Below are 25,856 nucleotides of genomic sequence, written 5' to 3'. Positions count from 1 at the left end.
AACAAATGGGAGTGGAAGGATTTCGAACTGTGATGCTTGTGTGCTGTCCAGAAATCAGAAGAGCATTCTCTCCCAGTACTACATTATTCCACCCCTTTTACCCAGAATTGGAAATCACATGGGGAGTACTGGAGACTTCTGAGAACTGTAGGCTGTCTCTTCTCAGTACATCTTCCTCTTGGAGCGCCAGAACCAATGCGAGAACAGCCAAGACTGCCAGGAAGTGCAGTTTCCCAGTATTGTCTTCCAGTACTAACAGCTTGCCACATTATGTCTTGATATGAAATATTGATAAAACTAGGAGAAATTATTTAAAAAAATAATGATTTACATCTTTTTCTTGCAGGAGTATGAGGGAGAAGGAAGTGGTAGCACTCCCTACTCATTTTATACTCAAATATTTGGAATACATTCATATTATAGAACACAGTGTAAAAGACTAAAATTGAGCCCATGCATTCACTCTTCACCACCAACAAAGATATAGGGTCATAAAAACTTTTTATTCCATGTCTTTGATCTAGTAAATCTTTACTGTTATTCTGTTAATCAAACCAACTGAGCAGGTGGGAGTTACAAGTGTCCTGATTCCCCTCCCCATGCATACACAAACTAAATTAATAATTACACCATTGCCCTGAAAGGGAAATTTTTGAGGCTGAGTACATTTTTTTTTCCCCACTACGTCTTTTAGTAGAAATGGGGTCTCACATGTAATATTTATTCTGCGCATATGCACTAGGTGAGGGTTCTTACACAGTCAGACAAACATTTCCAGAAACGAATTTAACTATCTCATATTGTCACTGAAGAGACTGGCCACATGTGAGGAATAGGAATGCTGTCCAGGCATGCAGAGTTGTCACAAGGAAAGCTAAGTCCACTTGGAATTAAATCTAGTAAGGGAGGCCAAGGACAACAAAAAAGGCTTCTTTAAATATGTCAAAAGCAAAAGGAAGGCTAGAGATAATGTGAATTCACTGCTGAATAAGGTGGGTGCACTGGTAACAGAGGATACTGAGAAGGCAGAGTTACTGAATGTCTTCTTTGCTTCAGTCTTCACTGCTAAGACTGCTGCTCAAGAATCCCACACCTCGGAGACAAGAAAGTGTCTGGGGAAAAGAAGTATTCCCCTTGGCCAAAGAGGATCTGGCTAGATATCATCTAGGCAAACTCAATGCACACAAATCCATGGGCACTGATTGGATGCACCTGCAAGTGCGGAGGGGTCTGGCAGAAATGATTGCCAAGCCTTTCTCTATCATCTTCAAAAGGTCAAGAAGAGTGGGAGGGATGCCTGAGGACTGAAGGAGAGCCAATGTCACTCCAGTCTTCAAAAATGCCAAGAAGTAAGAGCTAGAAAACTACAAGCCAGTCAGCCTCATCTCCAGTCTTATATTATCAGAAAGTCCCACATTACTATCAGCATCTTTTTATCTTGGTTAAAAAGTTATTTAAACACATATTTTAATTTATGTTCTGAAGTCCAAAGAAAGACATTACAAAGGAAGCCTAAAGAATGAGGATCACACTCATCTCAAACATAAATGCATATACAATAAGTATATTCAGTCTGATACGTTCAGCCTTAATAGTTTAAACTCTTCAAAGAATCACTATGTTGTCTTCCATGTTTCCAGAGAAAAGCAGGGGGTAGATTTCTTCTACGTAGAAAAATTGGTAAGACTCTTAAAATTATAGATTCACAAATTGTAGTGATTGAAAGTTAATCTCAATTATATAGTAAGGCGTATTGTTGCACAGTGTGATAACAGTACTTTCTGCCTCAAGTGGACGTTGCTTCAGACAAATTTGTGTGAGGAAAAGAGGAAAAGAATCAGCCATTTACCATACGCTCACTGTCGACCTTGTAGATATTTTTTTTCACAGGAAGTAGAAGTTGTTCTGTAGAGACAGCAGGAACTTTTTCTTCTTTCAATAATTTTCCCTCTTTTCTTATAAGGAATTATAAACACCTTTGAGAAGAATATGTCAGATTCAAGAAAGAACAGAATTTGATGGTTTTCACTGACATAGTGCTGTTTGTTTTCATACTAATTTATAACCTGTTCATTGTCTTAAAAACATCTTGGCTTTTTTTTTTTTTTTTTTTTTTTTTTTTTTAAATGTGAATGGGAAGAATAAACATGAAAATAAGCCAAAGTGCTCAACTAAAAACTTTCAAATCACAACAAATAATTTTTAAAAATTCATAATTCTTTAGAACAGTTCAGGAGCATTTCCTTGCAAAATTAATTTTAAAATAAATTAATATTGAAAAGACACATCCTAAAAATGATGTTGAAGTCACTGATATGCCATCAAGTTACTAGAACAGGGAATGCAGGGAATATTGCTTCATTCTACATATAGTACCTGATTACATATCCCTGTAGCACACTGTCTGCAAGAGCAATCTATAAAGAGGAATGAGCATTCTCCTATTCTTGGTCGTCTTCTTGAGACCTTTCTTTTGTAGTCACTCTCAGAGAAAAAAAGGTAATTTTTGTAATAATTTTGGTTAAAGTAGTTACTTAATAGTCTGGAATATTTGAAACTGAATGTGAATCAGTGGTAACTTTCCTTTTTGACTCTCCATCCTTCAGAATACATTACATTATTTGTCTTCAACACTACCAGTAACTTATACTCCTGTTTTTCACCTCTCCCCTTTCTTTTCATCTTCTGAATGAGTTTTTCCTCCTCAAAATTTTTTGCTAACCACTTCTAAATCCAGTCCCAGACAATGACAATATAACGTGCTTAGGGTCATAGTATCTATCTGCAGCAACATTGTCATAAAGCAGTCTAATATATTAGTAGACATTAAATGAGGGTCATACTGTCAAAATTAAACAAATTAGTCAAGATACCAAAACATATTGACTTGGCTTCAAATGAATAAGCAGCATACAAAACACAGCCTCCATTTCTCTAGGAACATGAGTTAAGTATGAGAATGGAAATAAAACATTTTCAAGCAGATTCATTTTGGTGAAAATTGAATTATCTGCTAGCAATGCACAAGCAAGGCTTCTTCTTACTATGTGAGGACCCATTCCCAAGAGTAAGACATTGAAGCTAATTTAAATGTTACAAGGAGAATAAATTTGCAGAGGACAGAAGGGTAAATCATAGTCTGGAGTGAAAAGTGAACCAGCTTTCTGAATGACTGTAAAGAAGGCCTATTATCCAAAACACAAAGCTCATAATAAATACTTGTGGTCACAAGCTCAGAAAATCTCTGACTGAAAAACTCTTTAGAAGAGATTAAATTTATGTAGAGAACTAGATCTAATTTTAAACAGAGCTATTTCATTTTTAAAAATGCTTTTCATTGGAAAAGAAAGTGCTAGAAAGCTTAGCCCTATTTCTTTTATCCCTTTATTTGTTTGTTTCTTGTTTTTTAATGCCGTTGTTCTATTTTCAGAGAAAAGCAAATGAAATACAGAGCTCCTCAACTCAGTTAACATTAATAGAGAAGCATAGGAAATTTATATTCCTCTCTGTATTGAGCACCTTTTGGCTGTTCAGTGCTGCCAAGATGAAATTTGCACAATCATGGATATATGTTACCTCATCACCTCTCCAAAAATTGAGATAAAAGATCCTGTCTTACAAATGCCAGAATGCTACACAGAATATTAAACATATATATATATATAAAGTACTTGATACCCAGATAAAGGAATAATCATTTCAATCAAAAACAATTTTTTAAAATAAAAATAAAATGTTTGATTCCAGTCCCAACTATGAGTTTTCTCAGCTACTCAAATTATCAACCTATCTCACAATCTACTTCCGTTACCTGTACCAAGGGTCAGAACCTTGGTACCTGATTTCATCAGATGCAAAAAACCACAGTGTCTCAAAGTGGATGAAATGCTGACATCCATTCTCTGTTTTCAAGCACATGCATTCTCACTGTTTGCCTTATGCTGGCTTTGGAGTTAGTCAGACTGCTACACAAGTCACTAAAATGGCATAAAGCAAGAAAAAGGGGAGAATAAACATTTTCCTAATCATTTAGTAAGTCAAATCAGTGACAGGAAAGAGCCAAGTGGTGCCAGAACAGTACCAGGAAAAAAAAAACAGAGAAAATTAGCTTCTACTTTGGGCAAGAGTGAATTATGTACATTGGTCTGAAAGTAATGCCTCCTTTTTATTTTGATGGCAAACACAATAGATACAAATAACACAATAACACTGTCCAATAGAGCAAATTATCAGTTAAAAACAGTATTTTGAAACACAGTCACCACCATTAGCTTTACATTTTTGCTAACTATGAATAAGAGCCTGTGTGCCATACTTGGAAAAACATGCAGCAGCAGAAGTCACCCACTGTTGCCATTGCCACAGCTGAAACACACCGCCCATCACTTCACTGTTATCACATCCACTGTTTAATCTCTGTTAAACATTCAGAAAGTGTCAGTGAATGTCAATGGGTGCCATTTTTTTCCACATGGGGGAATTAAATAATGCACTTTTGCTTCATATGTCACTTCCATGTCAGACATCATTTTGTAAGAGAGGCTTTCTACTGCCATCTCTCACACAGCAACAAAATGTAACAGAATACAGGGGAGAGGGCTCAACTTCTATTACCATATCACCAACATTGACCTCTGATGTCATGGGCCAATATAATAAAATAGGAGACATTATTTTTGGAGCAGTCCTCCTTCTGGTAAAACGTGTGTTAAGTCTTAATCTTATAATACAAATATTGTGGTAAAATGCTACTTTGAAAAATAATCACTAGAGCATTTCATCACCTAGTTGCTAGGTACAGACAGCCACAATGACAAACAGATGAATAATATATGTAAAATACACCACCAGAGCAGGAAGCTGCTGAGTCTGCAGTTAACTTTCTGAGCAGATTTTCTGATCTAATTAAATTGTATGGATTCATTGCATAGACACGTATGTTTATATCAAAAACTTGAAATTCTATATAAAACTAGTTTTTCTAAAAGCATTTAGGAAAGCATGAAATGAGTAGTTATTTCTATATTTTGCTAGAAAGTAGTTTTGTATTTACCTAAAACACATAAGTTACGCATTTCTGTAAATAACAACTCCTAGTGGTTAGCAACCCTGCCAATGGCAAAGGGATGGAACTAGATGATTTTTGAGGTGTCTTCCAACCTAAGTCATTCTATGATTGTGATTATTTAAAAAGTTTTATATTTCTCACATTCCTACCACTAAACTTTCATGGACTGATAAATGTGTGGCAGGCCCGTTTCCTTCAGTAGTATTCAATTCCAAAATATCTTTTCTTTTGTAGAAGTGAACATAAAGAATTTGAATTTGACAAAAATATCGGGCCTGGGATTGGACCCACACAATCAAGTGTTTATTAGCTTGAATCAATAGTAGCATTGTTCTGTTCTGAATTTACTGGTCCCTGCAGTATCACATGAAAAATTTCCCTTTGTTCTGAAGTTGAGATTAGATACTGTAAGAGCCACTGCGAATGATAGATGGTTAAGTGATCTGTTGGTTTTGGACCACGAAGATGCAAGAATCACTCATATGAACAAAGCTAATGCGATTTCTGCTACTTTAATGTCATTCAGCTCTCTATTGATGTGAGCAGAGATTTGATGGACACAACAATCTCTGGCTACTCGCTCTCAAGAGACACATAAGCTTTATTTGTAGCTCTTTATTGTCCTAAATTTTTAATCTGAGAATAGTGGAATAGTCCAAGAATCCCATGGAGTACAGTGATTGAAAACAACCACAGTAATAAAAAATACAGCAAGTTTATTAATTGTTCAGCAGAGCTGAAGCAGTTTTTGTTGTAACTAATTTCTTACAGCAAGAGTTTTCAGCTGGTAGAAAAGTGATAAATGTTTTCAGGAGTTGGACAACACTTCCTGCAGTAGTTTAAAATGACAGAATTCATTATAATTTTGTTCCATCTTGAAGCACAGGAACATATTTTACACCTACTCATTGCTCACAATCCTAGCTGCTAAAGGGTCAAGGACTGGAGGTTTAGCCCACTGCCCAAGTCTCAAGGGAGTCTGCTCCTTTCAGAGGCAGTAGAGATGTCCAAATCCTAATCGTATTTAGGACTGCTGTATCCTTATCTTCTTTCTGAGGAAAGCATAGTTCTCTTTTGCTTGCACAGGTGGGCTGCTAACAGTATTCCCACAGACAGAAGTCAGTACTCCTCAGGCTGCAGAACATAATCTATGCTGCAAGATACCTTAACAGAAAAACCACTCAGGCCTCTTTCTTGAAGGTAGATAGGAATACCTGAGGCTGTCTCGCTTCAAAAAGTATACATATGTCATAAGAATTATTCAGAAAAAAATAAATAAATAAAATAAAATATCTTGTTGTTACATACATGCATAGGTGTATCTCTGACGCCTTTGAAATGTGACTATACAACTGATAATTGAAAGATTAATTATAATAAAGATATTAATAAAAGAAAAAAGAAAAAAAAACAAAACCAAACCCTGCCATCTTAGGACTGCACTGAGTTCTAATTATAGCATACAGAAAATTTTCTGGGTTTTGTTGTTTCTTGTTGGCTTGTTTTTGTGATTTAACTAATGTTCATGAATTATAGGTATGCTCCATGGACCAATATTGTCATAAGATAACAATATTTTGATAAAGAGTGAGATTTATTAGCAGAGTAACTTTTCAAGTAGTTATATCACAGTCGAGTTATTTTTAGGATACCAAACAGGTTTTCCTTATGTTGATTTTGTGATATTTAGTCAGTCAGACTCTGAATACTGAGCCCTTTTGTGCATCCTGCTTATACTAAGAGACAGAAGACACACATGAAGACACAGTAAATTTAAAAGTTACCCAGGCCTATGGGTCTTTGTGACCATCCTACAGGAGAATCTTTCCCAATACTGTTCTATTTCAGGTCAGCAGGAAGAGTGTTCTGTCCCTAAGTTCATTAATTAAATCTTTGACAACTCTTCTGAGATTTCTGATAAAATAAATGTGTTTCCACTAAGGAAATATCTATATTCCAAATTTACTTACTTTATGTAGGCTAGTAAACAGCCTTATGATGCCAGCAATATTTTTTTGCAGTATTGGACCTGTGAAAGAGATTAACAGCTTCCAGAAAAATTAATGGCATTATTCCAGCAGATATTCTTTCCCAGGTGTTTATAAGTGAGTTTAGCAAATTTAAACCAATACAATTTCCTTGCCTTCTAATAAACAGTTTCTGTCCCAGATGCCTTTCTTAAATGTTTTTACCTACACTCCCTCAGTCATTTAGGCTCTTAATTGTAATCTCAAGCAGTCTGGGAGTAAAGACCCTCAGGAGCCTGATCTTGGCTCCTTCTAATGCCACTTTACACCATTTTAATAGCAACAGGGCCATAAAAATAATGTAAATATAAATTACTGCCATTTTAATGCCTCTTTCTATTACCAGAGTGATGTGAAGTGCCCTTCGTATAAATGAGAGTGAGTCTAAATTGATGCAATTCACAGGCTGATGGTCCAAATAATGTGAACAAAGCAAGCAAAATACAAATCTGTGCATTTATCTCAGAGCTTGTTTAATGTGTACAGTCTTGTACTTCCCTTCTCTTCTGTGTTAAGCTGTTTGCAGTATCTAAGACATGCACATGAGCACAGATGAGTTTCTAAAGAGAATGAGGAGAGAGGTTATGGGTACCTGATACCTTCACTCAGGGTCTGTACCTGCGTGTACCTGTACATTTCAGGCACTGTACCTTCTCTCTCACCGCCCCAATAGCAAAGGTGGAAAACGAGAAGGACTTACCTCTGCTTAAGGAGTGTGCATCATGGCCCAGGGTTTATTTTGCTCCCCATTCCAGACTTTCAAGTGTGGAAATAGAGAATCCTGAAGATAATTGGTCTGATATTTAAAGACAGATGTAAAGAAGGCATTTATAATCTCAGCCTTTTTCTTATTCTCAGTGGTCACATTCCCTGTTTGCCCATTAAAGGATGAAGATTCTCCTTAACCCTCTGTATGGGAACTGCTGAGTCACGGCCTGAACTCCTGATTAATCACAGAATCACAGAATCGTAGGGGTTGGAAGGGACCTCCAGAGATCATCGAGTCCAACCCCCCTGCCAAAGCAGGATCCCTACACCAGGTCACACAGGTAGGCGTCCAGGCGGGTCTTGAATATCTCCAGAGAAGGAGACTCCACAACCTCCCTGGGCAGCCTGTTCCAGTGCTCTGTCACCTCACCGTAAAGAAGTTCTTGCGCACATTGGTGCGGAACTTCCTATGCTCCAGCTTCTGGCCATTTCCCCTTGTCCTGTCTCCACACACTGCTGAAAAGAGTCTGGCCTCGCCACTTTGCCCCCCACACCTTAGATACTTATAGACCTGGATCAGGTCCCCTCTCAGTCTTCTCTTCTCAAGGCTAAACAGACCCAGATCACTCAGCCTTTCTTCATAGGGGAGATGCTCCAGGCCCCTCACCATCTTTGTGGCTCTCCGCTGGACTCTTTCCAAGAGATCCCTGTCTTTTTTGTACTGAGGAGCCCAGAACTGGACACAGTACTCCAGATGAGGCCTTACCAGGGCAGAGTAGAGGGGGAGGATCACCTCCCTCGACCTGCTGGCCACGCTCTTTTTAATGCACCCCAGAATGCCATTGGCCTTTTTGGCCACAAGTGCACACTGCTGGCTCATGGCCAACCTGTCGTCCACCAGGACACCCAGGTCCCTCTCCGCAGAGCTCCTCTCCAGCAGGTCATCCCCCAACCTGTACCGGTGCATGCTATTATTCCTCCCTAGGTGCAAGACTCTACACTTGCTTTTGTTAAACATCATCTGGTTTCTTACTGCCCAGCTCTCCAGCCTGTCCAGGCCTCGCTGAATGGCAGCACAGCCTTCGGGTGTGTCAGCCAATCCTCCCAACTTCGTATCATCAGCAAACTTGCTGAGGGTGGCCACTATCCCCTCATCAAGGTCACTGATGAAGATGTTGAACAGGACTGGACCCAGCACCGACCCCTGAGGAACACCGCTGGTTACAGGTCTCCAACCAGACTCTGCACTGCCAATGACAACCCTCTGTGCTCTGCCAGTCAGCCAGTTCTCAACCCACCTCACTGTCCACTCATCTATCCCGCACTTCCTCAGCTTCATTATAAGGATGTCGTGGGAGACAGTGTCAAATGCCTTGCTGAAATCAAGGTAGACTACATCCACTGCTCTCCCCCCATCCACCCAGCCAGTGACAACACCATAGAAGGCTACCAGGTTGATCAAGCACAACCTCCCCCTGGTGAACCCATGCTGACTACTCCTGATAACCTCCTGATAATCACCTGAGGTGAGCAATGAGTCAGCCCTTGGAGCACAGATGAAAGCAATTCACCTGTGCTGCAGGAAGGGGTGGAGCCTGGCTCCACCTCTCCTAGACCCATTTAAGAGCTGACTACAGGGGGGAAGGATCTCTCTTCTGAAGATCTACTCCACTAGAGTTTCCTGAGCAAGCCCACAATACAGGTAAGTGTCCTATCTGTTTTCTTTGTCTTGCTTTGCCTAACTTTCTTGTTTACTAACTCTCTTGTTTATTTCATTATTATAACATCTTAATTATTTGATTATACTATATTCCTTGATCATACACTATCTTAATATTCTTTTATTATACATTCTCCTCTTACTGGCAATACATTTGCAAATATATTGTTATTGTTTTTCACTACAGTGACCAGCTTGAGTTCAAGTTGGATTTTTGCCTTTCTAACTTTCTCCATGCATATTGTAACAACTTCCTTATGCTCTCCCTGAGTTGCCCATCTCTTTTTCTACAGGTGGTAGACACTCTTTTCTTGGAACCTCAGGAGAAGTTCCCTGTTCATTTACACTGGTCTTCTTCTCCTCTGGCTTATCTTACAGCACTCAGAGACAGGCTTCTTTCTTGAGGAGTGTCCAGTCTTCCTGGACTTCTTTACTCTTCAGCAGAGGCTCCCAAGGGATTAACCCTACCAGTGTCCAGAATAAACTTCCTCATGATTCAAGTTGAAACAGTTAGAGACTGTTAGAGACTCCATCTAGGTTGTCACAAGTCCATGGAGCCAGATAGGATCTACTCCATGTTGCTGAGGGAGCTGCTAGATGTGATTGTCAGGCCTCTTTCCACCACCAGTCAGTGTTTCTGGTCAACCGTAAAGATTCCACAGGACTTGATGCTTGCCAGTGTGATTCCTGTTCACAAGAAGCATTGTCAGGTAGATCTGTCAGCCTGATTTTGATTCTCAGATAAAGTTATGGATCAGATAGTCTTGAAGGAGATCGTATGCTGTGTGACACAGCCAGGATATTAGGCCCAGCCGGCATGGGTTCACAAAAACCAGGTCCTGCTTCACCAATCTGATCTCCTTCTATAACCTATTGACCAGCATAGTGAATGTAGGAAAGGCTGTTGTTATAGTCTACCCAGACTTAAGCCTTTGACACTGTCTCTCACAGTATTCTCCTAGAGAAGCTGGCAGCCCGTGGCTTGGACAGATACATTCTTTGCTGGATAAAGAGCTAGCTGCAGGATGGGGTCCAGACAGTGGTGGTGAACGGAGTTAATTTCAGTTAGTAACTGGTCATGAGTTGCATTCCCTAAGGTTTGATGTTGGGGTCCATTATGAATGATCTGGATGAGGGGATTAAGTGTACCCTCAGTAAGTTTGCACATGAGACCAAGCTGGGAGGAAGTGCTGATCCTGCCTGGGGGTCAGAAGGCTCCATAAAGGGATCTGAATAGAGTCAATAGTTGAGCTGAGGCTAGTGGGATGAAGTTCAACAAGATCAAGTGCTGGGTCTTGCACTTTAGCCACAATAGCCCCAGGCAATGCTACAGGCTTGGGGTAGAGTGATTGGAAGATTGCGCAGAGGAAAAGAACCTGCAAGTGTTGTTTGACACTCAGCTGAACATGAACCAGCAGTGTGCCCTGTTAGCCAGGAAGGCCAATGGTATCCTCACTTGTATCAGAAATAGTGTAGCCAGCACAAGCAGGGAGCTGATCATCCCCCTGTGCTCAGCTCTGGTGAGACCACTACATCTTGATTATCGTGTTCAGTTTTGGGCCTCTCACTACAAGAAAGACATTGAGACCCTGGAGTGTGTTCAGAGAAGGATAACAAAGCAACTGAGAGAACTAAAACACAAGTCTTATAAGGAGTGGCTAAGGGAACTGGTATTATTTCTGGAGAAGAGGTGGTTCAGGGGAGACCTCAGCACTCTCTACACCTGCCTGAAAAGAGATTGTGGTGAGGTGGGAGTTGGCCTCTTCTCCCATGTAACTAGGGATAGGACTAGAGGGGATGGCCTCAAGTTGCACCAGAGTAGGCTCAGGTTGGTTTAGGAAAAACTTTTTTTTTTTTTTTGAAAGAGTGATCAGGAAATGGTACAGGCTGCCTGGGCAGGTGGAGTCACCTGCAGGTGTTCAAGGAACATTTAGATGTTGTACTAAGGGAGATGGTATAGTGGGGAAATATTCGTGGTAGGTGGATGGTTGAACTGGATGACCTTGGAGGCTTTTCCCAACCTTAATGATTCCTTGATTCTATGATTGTCTAAAGACATGGATGTGGTGGTGCTGGCATGGCTGAGGCACATGCTTCTCTGGAACCACAAGAATTATCAAGTCCATCTCCTAGTTCCACATAGGACCACTCAAAATTCAAACCCAGTGTTTGAGAGCAGTTCCCAAGTACTCCTTGAACTTTGGCAACTTGGGAGCCATGATCATTGTCCTGAGCAGCCTGCTCCAGGGCCCACCCAGCTGTCCCTAACACCCAGCTGACCCCTTCCCTGACAAGTTCCATGCCTTTCCCTCAGCTCCTGTTGCTGTCACAGAAGCAGAGTTCAGCACTGCCCCTCCACTCTCCTCATGAGGGGCTGTAGCTGCCATAAGGCCCCCCCTCAGCTCCTCTGTTCTGGGCTGAGCCACTCAGGGGATCTCAGCTGCTCCTCATGCACCTTACCCTGCAGACCCTGCCCCATTTTCATGGCCCTCATTTGGGGACAATGAAAAGGGCCTGGCTTGCCTCACAAGGGCTAACTAAGTACAAGCTGGTCAGGCAGGAAGGGCAGGGCATCCACCTGCATGATGTTGTCCTGATAGCAGCAGCTTCTCCTGATCAATTGTACTTGCTGTCTCACAAGGAGAGCTCTAGGGTACCAATGCTTAACTTCTCTGGATAATAGCTGGGCAGATCTTCCTAATACACAGCCTGTTTCATCAGGCAGCAGCATAGTATCAAATCTGCTTGCTCCCAAAATGTGTGAAGAAACAAGGGTTGTTTCTTGTAGCAGAATGAGTAGGGCCTATATTATCACAACATCACAGCCATGATTCACCCCCTAATGCAAAGTCACTTTTCTTTTTTTTAACCCCCACTACTACTTTCACTGAGAGGAAAATAGATTTTTTTGCACTACTAACAATGATAAAGCAAACATGTTATGACATGCATTTTACTCTTTCAGCTTGAATACAATATCTTCAGTCAAATGTGCCCAATAACATCAAAGAAAAGCTGAATGAATAACTACCAAACTACAACTGAAGAAGCTAATCTAAGTATTTTAATTAAGTATTTTCTTTTTAATATAAAGCTTTCTACTAGGAATACAAGCTGCTATTAAATGTTTATTAAAACCAAACAGGATCTTTTGGGAAAACAGCAAATTTTGACATTTGAAGGAGTACTGAAATATTTTATTTCGATCTCACAAATTTCAGAAGAATGATCTGTACAAGTGTTGATGAAATATCAACATGTATTTTGATTATCAAATCCACTTGTGTGGTGTAAGCATACATAATTTATTATATATTAATATTAGTCATCATAATAATCCCATGGGAGATGAAAGCCCAGATTAATCAAGTATGGTAAAGTAATGAACAGAAACCATGAGTTTTTCTGTTCAAAAAGAATACATAATGGTGTCAGCCTGATCTGCTTAGCACACAGAGAACCACTCAAGAGTGGTTTATGTAGTTCTATGCTTTTACTACATTCCATAGCTTTTACACAAGTTCCAGTATTTCAGTTTAAGTATCACCTTTTTTTACATTTTGTAGCTGAAGAATTTATTGTAGCACAATTAAATGATTGTTACCTTATCATTCTTGTCCCTCAATTTGTGACTGCTTGAGACAAATACCCCAGATAATTTCATTAAATTATGGAAGAGTTTCTATCTAAAACACTGTTGTTTTCATTGCTGTGATAAATGAAAATACATATTATACAAAGACAATATAGTACTTCTAGCAGAAAGTACTGAATGACTTTTTCTTATGGCATTCTTCTGGTGGCTGCAGTTCTGTCCCATTAAGGAAAGGACGTCTAAAATCAGGTGCTCAGTTAATTAGGACCTAAGCTAAAACATTGTGTTTGATGTTGAGCAATATGCCTCACAGATGAGTTAAGAATACACAGTTTACTCTATTTGTCTATTCAGGAAAAATACAAGTCTGTCTAAATTTCCCAAAATTAACAGCAGGGTATTAACAGTATCAGATTCATGTTATGGGAGCAGGTAAAGCAAACAAAGGTGGTGACGAAGCCTTTGAGATACAGGTGCTATAGAACAAGATACCAAAGAAAGAGGATGCAGAGATGCATATAATGCAGAGAACCAACAATCACGGAATATGAATGTGACCTGTCTTTTCAGTTCTTTGAAAAATTCAACATTCTCTGAGCAACAGCTCAGAGAAAAGTGAGCTGAGGAACTCAGCCTTCTTTGGTTTGAACTCTGGTGCCCTGGAAGGGGGCATTGGGGGAGGGGGGTGGCGGTGGCAAACCATGCATGCTTGGTATGCATACTGAGAGGGGGGGGAGATGAAGGGCAGATTCAGGCTCCCCACTCCAGGTACACATGTGCTCACCCACTGGTTCAGGCTGTGACCTGGCAGAGCAGTACAGAGAGCAGTGATGTCAGACTCAGAACTTTATTTTACTGGACCAAGAACTTGGAATATATATCCTGCTCTATATTAAAGATCTGAATGACTCCTAAAATAAGATTGGATTTAATATGTTGAATTTTTCAAAACTGAAAAAAACAGGTCACATTTGTATTCTGGGATTGTTGGTTCTCTGCATTATATGCATCTCTGCATTACTGTCAAAAGAGCTACTCCTAAAAGTTTTTTAATCTAGTCCCAAGTCTGGTAAAATAAATCAAACATATTCTGGAATTCTAAATTGCTTGTATCTCTAAAATGCCTGGAGTATGAATTGACTCACCCACAGTTTTAAGACACTGTGTTAAATATTTATGATGTAAATGAATAATAATTAGCGCCACTAAGATGATTAGAGAGCTGGAGCACCTCTCCTATGAAGAAATGTTGAGGGAACTGGTCTTGTTTAGCTTGAAGAAGAGAAGGCTCTGGGGAGACTTCATTATGGCCTTCCAGTACTTGAAGGAAGCTTACAAGAAGGAGGGGGACCAGCTTTTCACATGGCCTGATAGCGATAGCTATCAAGGGGAAATGTCTTTAAATTAAAAGGGAGAAAAATTACATTAGATGTTAGGAAAAAATTCTTTATTCAGAGAGCAGTGAGACAGTGGAACAGGATGCCCAGAGAAGTTGTGAATGTCCCATTGCTGTAGATGTTCAAGGCCAGTGTAAACAGTTTACAGGCTGGTTCAGCCCAGTTCCGTGACTAGTGGGGCAGAGGGATCTGCAGATCTGCGCCTCCGGAAAAAGGGAACAGGGGACCCCAGAATAATTAGAAACAGCGGCAATGATCTGAGGAGAAACAAACTAATTTACTAAACATATTATTGGAATGCAAGATAACACACTATAATACAATATAATTAAAATTGAAGCTAATAAATTGAATATAATGAGAGAGAGAATGTCTGAAAGGTGGATAGGCCTCACCACAACGCTGAGGTGAGATGCGCAGTCCGATTGAGCAGCTGGGAGAAAAGGGAGGAGAGCCAATGAAAAGCAGGTGAAGAAGAGCTCATCAGGTGACCTTGCCAGGAGTTATATCTCAAGACTCTCTGTGTGACTGCAAAGTCCCCTGGGGGATGTAGTAGTTCTTCTCTTCTGGGCAGGTACCCAGAACTTGAGCATTAACAGTTAAACTCCCAGTGCCCCACATGATGGTATGATGTGGAATACCGAAAACCAAAAATCACAAAACCATGACAGCCAGTGAGCAGTCTGATCTAATGGGTGGCAGCCTTGCCCATGGTCTGGAGCTAGAGCTGAATAATCTTTAAGATCTCTTCCAACCTAAGCCATTCTGTGATTCATAGAATCATTGTAGAATCATAGAATCAGAATGGCCTGGGTTGAAAAGTACCTTAAAGATCATCTAGTTTCCCCCCCCTGCTGTGGGGGGGTAAACCACTAGATCAGGCTGTCCAGAGCCACATCCAGCCTTGCCTTGAATACTTCCAGGGATGGAACATCCACAATCTCTTAGAGTGAAAAAGTTCCTTCTAATATCTAAACTAAACCACCCATCTTAGTTTAAAACTTCCTTGTTCTATCCCTATCAACCAATGTAAACAGTCATTTCCCCCTCCTGCTTATATCCTCCCTTCAAGTACTGACCACAGTGAAGTTTCCCTGTACTCTTCTGCTCTCCATGCTAAACTACCTCAGTTCACTCCATGGTTCTTCATAGGACAGGTGCTCCAGCCCTCTGATCATCTTAGTGGCCCTCCTCTGGACCAGTTCCATGTTCCAAGAGCTCTGCATCTTTCTTGTGCTGGGAGCCCCAGGTCTGGATGCAGTACTCCTTGATTCTATGAATAATTCTAGTTACTAAGTCTAGTACTTAAAAAATGTACTGGCTGATGTCAGTTTTCAATTAATGCCCAGTTGCATTAATGGTATATTTACAATGGAAGTGTGTCAAACCTGAGAAGTTGAGCTGAAGAGGACATTAAAAATATTACCCTTCTTTAATTCTTCTACGCTGGTAAAGTAACAGGTCAAAGATTTCAGGCCTGAGACACGGACAATACATCTACATTTATTAATTAGTAATTTAAATATCTTTGACACCGTTCTCTGGCATTAAAGCCAATGAGGATGGGATAGAGCCAGCTGCACTTTAAAAAAAACTCTCATCCTCCAGAACATTCTGGCTACACCCAAAAGTGTCTTATGAGAACATTTCTTGATCCAGGTTGATTCAGGAACTCTGTCTTGAGATCATTCAGAAACGTTCTGGATGAACTGGACAAAAACCGTGCTAGGAGCACGTTACAAATACCTCAGTTAGCTGAGATACCATTGTTCAGTAAGGTTCTCTGGCACTTTTTAGTTTGCTTGCATAGGTAGTCTGCTTGTAGCAGCAGTGTTTCTGAAAGCTTAGGAAAGAACAAAGAAAGCACATAAGATATGACCAAGTTTGAGTAATTAAAGCAGATATCTCATTTTCAGTGGAACACATTCCCAGGGTGTCCTATGAATCTTAAAAACCTTTTATTTTCAATTAATAAATTATTTAACAAAATTGATTTTTACCTTCTATTTCATAAAATATATAAATTGTCGTTTTTTAATCTTTCATTTTAAGATATAACTTCCTTTTCCTAAATCATTCTTAGCTCTTTGTTAGGCTTCTCACATAGTTGTTTTTTTTTTTTTTAATTGAAATAAATGAGAAATTAACATAGCATGCCTGTAGCTATTACTTTAGTACTAAAAAAAAAAAAAAAAAAAAAATCAAGATGGCCTTTATGCAATTTGGCCTCTCTTTCAGAATACATATAAAGAACTGGGAACACCTAGAGTTGCACTGGAAATTTGTGTTTAACTAATTATCCAAATCTTTTGCAAAATTTTTATCCTTCCAGTATGCCTACATTTTTTCTTAATGGTATGATTTCACATTCAGTCAATCTGAAAAGTATATTGCTCATTCGCAACCATTTTACTGTTGTTTAAAAAAAAAAAAAAAAAAACTTTGTAGTGTGTAATATTTCTCTTATCTTTGTCACCCACAGATTTTATCAATAATGATATTTTCTTTAAATTAGGTTAAGAAATATATTAAACAGTGTAAAGCAATGAACAAATGCCTCCAGGTCTTCAGTAGAAACATAGTGACATGGTGTATAAATTGATAAAAATATTACAAAACTGAGCTCTTCTGGATACACAAATGTACTGGAAAGGACTGTTTATCTTCTGGTGAGAGAAACTATTCACTGAAGACAGAAAAGTTTTTAAATTATGTATAAAACCTCCCTATCTTCACCTTTCACATCTTAAAGCAACAGTGTTAATATCAGCTAGAAAAAAATATGGGTTATATTTTACATAGTTGGGAAAGAGAACTGTCAATTTTTTATTCATTCTGATTTCTATATGCAAAATAAAGAGAGGACATTTTTCAGATAACATTCAGCTAGAAAATCTATGCTGAAATCTGATTATTATTTTATAGCATATTGCTAAGAAAATTACCTGTTGGCATGATATTTATTGCGGGAAATATTTTGATATTTTGATATTTTTTTAAACTGCAACGTATGTAGGTCACTCCAAAAGTAATGCCTTATATATATATTTCTATGGATATTATGACAGATACAAAGAGCACAATAACACTACTTGACAGTAGCAAACTCAGCTACAAAACATTTTTCAATATAGACATCAGTATTACCTTTGTATATTCACTAATAATGCACAAGAGGCTGCAAGCTGTGCTTGTAAAAATTTCCATGGCCATCTGTCACTGCTACTACTGCTGAAACACACTGCTCACTGCCTCAATGTGCTCACATCCACTGTTTGATTTCCAGAAATGCTTAGCAAGCATCAGGGAATGTCAGTGGATGCCATTTTTTCCCTCATGGAGGAATTCAGTGACAGCCCTTTGCTCCATATGCACTTCCATGTCAGATACCATTTTGTCAGATCGCCCTTTAGCTCTTGTCTGTCACACACCAACAAAATGTAATGGAATCTTGGTTGGGAAGGTTCAGCTTCTATTGTCATACCACCAACACCTTCCTGTGACTTCATGGGCCAACCTAATAAAATAGGAGGCATTACTTTCAGGGCAGTCCTCATAGAACTCAGAAAAACCACACAAGTAAGGGCTGTAATTTAACTGTACCTGCCATTCCTAGGCTGCTCCAAAGAGGAAGGCTAGCCAGCAGGCTAACATGATAGCAATGCAGGCACAAGACAGGGATCGGCAATGTTGTGATTGCCCAGTTATGAGGAGAAGAGCAAGTTTGGTACCAGTAGCCAGAATCAGACAACAGCTCTCTAATTGCTGAGCAAGGCTACATTAACAAGGCAGATTTCAGGTCAAGGTGAGATGTCAGGATGCTTTGTAGCTCTGGAAGAGCCCAAGGTTGAGCACCTGAACTTCAGTACAGCCCCAGGAGAAGAGAGAAGTGTGGGTGGGTGGCACAGCTTGCTCTTGCAGTACTGTGAAACAAAGTTGTACAGCTGCATTCCAGCGCTAATCTTGAGCATACACAGATAAACCCTGGAGAGGAGCCATGTTTAGGGTCTGAATAGACAGTATACAAGAGACAACCCTATTTTAGAAGAGAATTGAGCTACCAAGCTGCAGTCTGCATCTCACTGCATGCCCTTAAAGACAGGTAATAGTTGTGTTTTACTGGTACAGACATGGCTTCCTGTAGTGATTTGTTGAAAGATGTACAGCCATGTTGAGGCAATGTACATAGCAGATTTCACAAGCAGTGCACCCTAGCAATTAAGGAAAGTATTTTTCCAAGTATTCGCTAAAGTTCATTTTCATCAGAAATCCTACATAATCTATTCATTTGATTTAATTCTACATATAACCAGAAGAAAATGCTGGATAGTGAGGAAAAAGATGGGGGAACCACCCACTGGAGTTCTTGTCCTTTGTTCTGTTAAAGACAAGATGCCTTTTAATCTGTGTGCTTTGCTATCCTGATGGACACTACTGCATTGTTCATTTCGTATACACTTGGCAGCTTATCTAAGGTGAAAATAGACACCTCGAGATCTCACATGCCTCTGGAAAGGGATGTGTTGACAATCAGGCGATGGTGAAAGGTACAATACCTTTTCATATTTCACAACCAATGATTTGCAAGTTTTTTCTCTGTTCTTGATGGCCATTGTCATGTGCCATATTGAGCAACAAGCTCAGCAAAGAGCAGCACACATGGCTTTCCTCAGCACATACATGCAATTTGTCAGCATCAGTATTTCATGACTAATCTTTGCTCCTAGGCAATCTGATTAGACTGTATGTCAAAGCTTATGTAAAACAGCTTGCTGGCAACAGAGTCTAGCCAATGAAGAGTTAATTCCTGCAAAGAACTCTTCTCTTTCGATTTAAGTTGTATGGCATTATCATTATTATCAACTCAGTTTTGTTGTCCTTTTGACAGAAGTCCAAAATTTACTCAAGAAAGAAGCAAATGACAGCACCAGAACCCATTTTCCTCATTACTGATGTCATGAAAGACAGTTTCAGCTTTAGACAAAACATGGAACAGATTTGAGTGCACAATTCTTTATTTTTTATTCTTTATATTTTTTATTCTTTATATTTTTTATTCTTTATTTTTTATTCTTTATTTTTTATTCTTTATTTTTTATTCTTTATTTTTTATTCTTTATTTTTTATTCTTTATTTTTTATTCTTTATTTTTTATTCTTTATTTTTTATTCTTTATTTTTTATTCTTTATTTTTTATTCTTTATTTTTCTTGATTTATATTTTGGATTGCTTACTGACATTCAAATTCCAGCTGTTATATGACTGTTGTCAAGAGTTTTGAGCAAACCAAGCGATTTTTTTGTAGCAATCATTAGGAACTGCATCACTCAAGTAGGTGATAAAAATGCAGTTAATATGGGCTTTTCCAATCTGCATTTTTATGTTTGATTGTTGGAACATCATACTGTTGATTGACAGGTCACAGCTTGTATGTGAGATTATGAAGTAGGTATCACTACTATCAGCACAATCTGCTCTGTATCTGTTCAGTGCATAGAGAGGACTGTAGGCCCCGTTCCCATATGTCCACTGAAGTCTACCATAATAAGAAACTTAGCAGATTTGAAGACATCCAGGCAGTCTTTTCTGCCTTCCTCTACAAGCCCTAATGTAGTGCTGAAATTATGCTACAATTTAAAAAGTAAAATAAAAGGTCAGGTCATAGTGATTCAGTGATGACTTATTTCCTTCTACAGTTTTTGAGTTTACTTTTACATCTAATATTTAACTTCAATCCTTACTGAAGGTTAGACACACCTCTGCAACAATTGCATGCTCTTCAGCATGTTAATTTTCAAATAGTACAGTAATATTTATTGCATTCAAAGTAAACTGTCTGACAGGGAGGTATGGAGATACAGCTAACTTTGAACTATTCATTACTACTCAGATACTTCAAGTGATTAGAACAACTTCCTCTACTCACCTTTGCAATGTCTGATATTTGTTTGAGATGACCTCATTATGTGTATAAAACCTTACCTCCTTATACTCCAATTTATCCTTTCTTTTCTAAATGAGACTTATAATTCCTTTTTCTTTTCTTTTTTTTCTTTTTTTTTAATTTTTAATATGATTATTTAAATCCTTAAGGTACATAAAGGAAATTAACACTCTGTAGAATTATTTCACTAAGGAAAGACTGACAGTGTGTGATACGTATAGATAAAATATCTCTTTTAAATGTTAGATAAACAGAACTCTTCAGAAACAAAAAAAAAAAGTTATCTAGTTAATTGGTAGTGATTAATTGCTGAAAATGTATATCAATTTATCAAATAAGGAACTAATTGCTGTGCTGCATTAACTACTATATAAATGTACATGTCATTTTTCCCAGTATGGGGCTAATCTCATTCTCATTCAGATCAATAGTAATTTTTCAGTGGAGCTCAACAGGTGTTAGATAAGCTTTTCTGGGAAAAGTGTCTTCCTCCAAGCCGATTAAACACAAAGAGACTTTCCATCTAAAAAGCCCTCTATATGTTTATCCCCTGTTTAAGTGACAATGACATTGAAATTTGCAGATTATGTTAGAGGTCAGAGTTCTTACAGTTTGCACTCAAAGTGGCACCATCCTACTGAGAAGCATTATATTCTTTTTATAAAGCTGTCTTCTTACACTCTCTTAGTCTGAAAATATACAAATGTTCTCCACATATGGAAAACTCAGCAGCGGGAGTCATTGTCCTAGAAACGTTGTGAATATGTTGTAGGTTTTTTATGGCAAAGTATCGCTTTGCTTCTCATCAAAAAAGACACTTCAGTATATTTCATTATTAATTTTAAAATTGTTTTAGATCAAGGCCTCTTTTCTGAAGGACTCTTGGCTGAAGCTATACTTGGTGGCTGGTTACATCTGTTAAAAAGATATAACATCACTTTCATCCATTTCATCTTTCATAAAGCGTATATTTAAACATTCAGAGAAATCATCTCCATGTACTGGTCAATTCTCACCATGATATTGAGTGTGGAAGATCACGCAGGCAGCATTTACTTATGTTTTTTTCCTAATCCTGTTAACGTTTAAGTTAAAGTTTACATTGCTGCTCCTCAATGCTATAGCATACAAACTCCTCACAAAGAAAGCCTTGCCATCTCCTGGGTTTGATAGATTATCTTAGGTGCAAATGCAAATAATAATAATAATAAGCATTTAAAATTAATGATGTACATTATAGTATAACTATGTAGTTTACTGATTGATCTACTGAAGTATAATTAACACTATATGATAAACGTTTTCTAAATCTATTCTTCTATACTTATTTGGAAGATTTGAGTAAATCTCATAATAATAATAATATGTATAATATAATAAACATTATATATATATATATATATAATATTTAGAATATAATGAAATAAATGTAGTCATAAGATTTTTAGCACATTTTCTGCCACTAGACTGATTGGTAGCTATATCACTTCATAAGCAACAGTACATTGCTGAACTGATGCCTGCCTAGATCACCCCCTTCTGAGTTGTCAGATTTTCTTAGAAGCTCTAAGACACTTGAGTTTTTCCATCCACCTTAATAACATGCTAATATCAAACCACTGACCCACTCTCAGATCATTAGCTATGTATCACTAACTTGTTAGTTTTTAATGCAAAAGTCTTTAGTGATGTTGCTAATTTAAATGAATGTGTAAGACAAATATCAAGAGATAAATTCTTTGTAACACTCGTACAACATTCATTCATAGTTGGACTGAGCCAAAATACAATTGCAGTCTCTTAAGTGTTAGCCTATGACTATTATCTTTATCCAGTATCAGCTGCTGATCTGCTATTGTTTCTTATGATTTAAAACACTGAAGTACTGAAGTTGTTTTTTTCTGATCAGCTACAAAATTAGACTCTATGGTGCTATATTTATACACTTTTGCATGATATTTACTTTGAATTAGTCGTCCTTTTTTCATTTACTCTATGTCAAATCATTTGGAATATGTAAGCATCTTTAAATTTTTGCCTTTAAAGTTTCTCCTTTAAACCTGAAAGAATTTGACGGGGTATTCTTCCTGAGCTCATGTAGGACCCCCACACACCTCTGAGCTTACCCTCCACTGAATCACAAGACTCAGCGAGTTATTCTTGGCATACTGTACCAGTACCTGAAATGACGGAGAGGTACAGCTTTTTGAGTGATGGATAAAACATTTTCAACCTGATTCAGTAACACTGATTCTTCTGTTCGATTTTCTTATTAGTACTCCGATTCACTGGAGTAGGTTCAGTAGTTATTTCTGAAAACTGTGAAAACAAGGGTCATGCAATTTTTTAGGGATTAAGTACTCTAATGTTTTGGAAGGCATGAAAAAGACCTTTGTGAAGTTAATGATTCATCAGTGATTTCTGAATCAAAGAATACCTTAGATAAACACCTAAACAACAACAGTTTTAAAGAATTAGGAAGTGCAGCTTGGGAGTTTATGTAGTGAAATTTCTCTTCATACTTCATCTTTAATGCAAAAAATTAGGATCATAATCTGCAGATCCTTGAAGAAGCATTTTTCATTTGGCATTCTAGTTTTGCATTCACTTAACGAACAATTTCATCTGAAAGCCAGACAGAGCTATAGCATTCTCTATGGAACCTGCAAGTTTGATGTGATATATCTGATCTGACCTCCATTCCTCATGCAGCATTATCCTACTAAGACAAGTCAATTCAAAATTACATGCACGTCAAAGAGACATTTCACTGTTATAATAAAGTGTATATCTTAAAGCTTTCTCAGATACTATTTTGGCATTTTGGGGAAAAATACACAGCAGGCATCTAAAGGAAAAAAAGGAAAATTGAAGGGAAAACTGTGTATAAAATCAGTGAGTCAAAAAGATAAACACTAAGCTGAAGCACTGAATATTCAATTCTTTTTTTTTTACAAATACAGAAGCTGGCATTTTAATTAACAGAGGAATTAGATAATTCTGACTTCAAAGAAGGTGAAGATGGAACAGATATACGAAATCAACTACAAAAGCCTGGTGTTCACTGCCATCCATAGAAAAGGTACTGAAGATTGAGGTCCCTACCAATGATAAATGATGACCAGAACACCTCAGTTTATTAGGAGTCTTTTGATTCTGTGAGTGCCTTAGTATTACAGTTAATAGTTGAAAATGTTACTTTTTTCTGCATAAATTATCGCTGACTCCCCCATACATGTCAGTTCTTGTCTAATTCTACTGCAACATCCTTATTCATTTCTTTAATTTTCCAGGAAGTGTTCAGCACCTAGCAGGTATCCACCACAAGACAGAGTGATCAAATGTAGCTTCATTTTTCCTTGAAAAGTGAAAAACCTTGAAATGTGTGAAGGCATTTCAGTGAGCTGTTAACACCAGAATAATTACAAGAAACATCAGCATAAGAATCAAATTTCTTTTATGCGTGGTACAAGTAAGAAAGACTTAAGTACTCTGAATGATTTTAGTTGCTGCAGTTGTAATAATTCATTGATATAAAAAGAGACAAAATTTGTATATTTTCTAACTATTCAGAAAATAGTAACCCACCTTCCAATTTTTGTTTATATTATTGGACTTATAAAGTAGGTAAGAGAAGGAAAAAGAGAATGTTGTCCTTTGCTCTGATTTATGGGTTTATTGATTTTAGTTTTATCTAAATATGTACTTTCTGTTGAGGCTAGAAAATCTTCCACATAATCTTAAGAAGGGATGCAGTGATTCAAAAAGTATATATATAATTGTACCTTAATTACTGGGAACATTTGTTAGTTGTTTTTTTTTTTATTATTATTATTTTAAAGCATCATAGCAAGTACAGAAAATGTTTTTCGCTTCAAACCTGCCTTGTATGCGTCACATCTGTGTATCTTTGTGATCATTTTTCTCTTCTTTATCACAGGTGAATAAAGGACCTGGCCATAAACTTAACTTTACTATTAGTTATTTATGCCAAAAGTCTGAACTCTCTTTTCTGAGTACTGGAGTTAGTAGTCAAAATACAATTTTCTTGAAAAGCGATGTTTATTCTTCTTGAGCTTCATTGTGTGATTGATGTTTGTCTGCCTGCCATCAAATAGCAGTTCAGTTTTCCAATACTTTTATTTAAAATCAGTGTGATCATAAGGACAGAAAGGGCTTTGTTCTAAATTATTTGTAAAGCATTTTCAGAGCATAGTATGTGTGTAATATATAAGCTTTCGAATAGATGAAAGTTTGAGAATCTAAAGCTCCTATGTCAAAATCATTTTCTATAGCTGGTAATGGCATTTTATGGAAGGAATACAAAAAAATTTTGAGATCAGTTTTAATGAGATGATAGAAGATACTCACAAATCACCAGGAAATAATGTGTCCAGGAAAAAAAATAAAATATATAGCCAGAGGAAAGAACAATCCAAAAGGTACAAAATAATCCAAGTAATTCATTGATTCCAAAAGCCTTCAGAAATTAGAATTTGAAATCTTAGATCATCTATGGGATGCAGAAGGCTGACTGCAGGTTTTTCTCAACAGAGAACAGCTGGAAGGGGTTTGATACCTCTTTTTATAAAGAAAGGATTACTACGTGGGGATGGAACTGGGCCACTAGAGAGAAAGAATGCAGTGCTTAAGAAGCCTGATCAGAAACAGATTTATCTGTTGCACTAATAATTATTTCCAATTGTTTTTACAAAAAGTATTTAAGTTCTCAAATTAAAACAATACATATAATAATAATTCAGGCTTCTTTATTCTTCAGAATATCAGAAAACAGATGAAAGCATTTCTATATTTGACAGTGAGCAGTTTTACCAGCAGCAACAATACAGTTTTGAATTTGACAGAAGCAAAAATTCAAAGAACTCTGATACATCATCAGGCCTAATGTGTCCAGTCCAATCAACATACAGTACTTACTCACAGCAGGACTAAATTTGGTATGTTACCTTTAATTAGAAAATAAAATGTGAAGACAGTCTCTTCCTGATGTAAAGTAAAATGACTATAGTAATTAAGAACTAACATCGTACGTTTCACATACAAGTCACAGAAGATCACAAAGAGAAATTGTCATAAAAATAAAGCTTATAAAAGACAGTGCTACAGAATGTAAGAAAGATCTAAGAAACAATGAAATAGCACTATGTCTTTTTCCTACTGGGAAGAAGACAATTCCTGCAGATCTCCCATTACATCTCAAAACATAATTCTTCAAGAAGTAACAGACTTTGAAAATTCCACAGGGGATGTTTCTGGCAGACAAAAAAAAAAAGTTTAATATCAAAGCTTTGTCATAATAACTGAACCTAAGGACATAGATAAGAATCTGTAGGCAGTGCACACAGAAAAAAATCTGAAGGTACAGCAAGCCATTGC

General features: G+C 37.7%; 1 long non-coding RNA gene across 1 annotated transcript; it reads left to right on the top strand.

Annotated features, from left to right (window-relative positions):
- The first annotated feature begins 9,442 nt into the window (after positions 1-9,442).
- LOC149919884 (uncharacterized) lies at positions 9,443-24,249 on the top strand. The gene is made up of 3 exons (XR_016463734.1): positions 9,443-9,505; positions 23,423-23,617; positions 23,753-24,249. It is a non-coding gene; the product is annotated as an uncharacterized LOC149919884 (long non-coding RNA).
- The last annotated feature ends 1,607 nt before the right edge of the window (positions 24,250-25,856 follow it).

Source organism: Phasianus colchicus, chromosome 1, assembly GCF_987193195.1.
Source record: "Phasianus colchicus chromosome 1, bPhaCol1.hap1.1, whole genome shotgun sequence".
Classification (NCBI taxonomy): Eukaryota; Metazoa; Chordata; class Aves; order Galliformes; family Phasianidae; genus Phasianus; species Phasianus colchicus.
The sequence above is the reverse complement of the archived record's forward strand: the minus strand, read 5'-3'. Positions and strand labels throughout refer to the sequence as shown.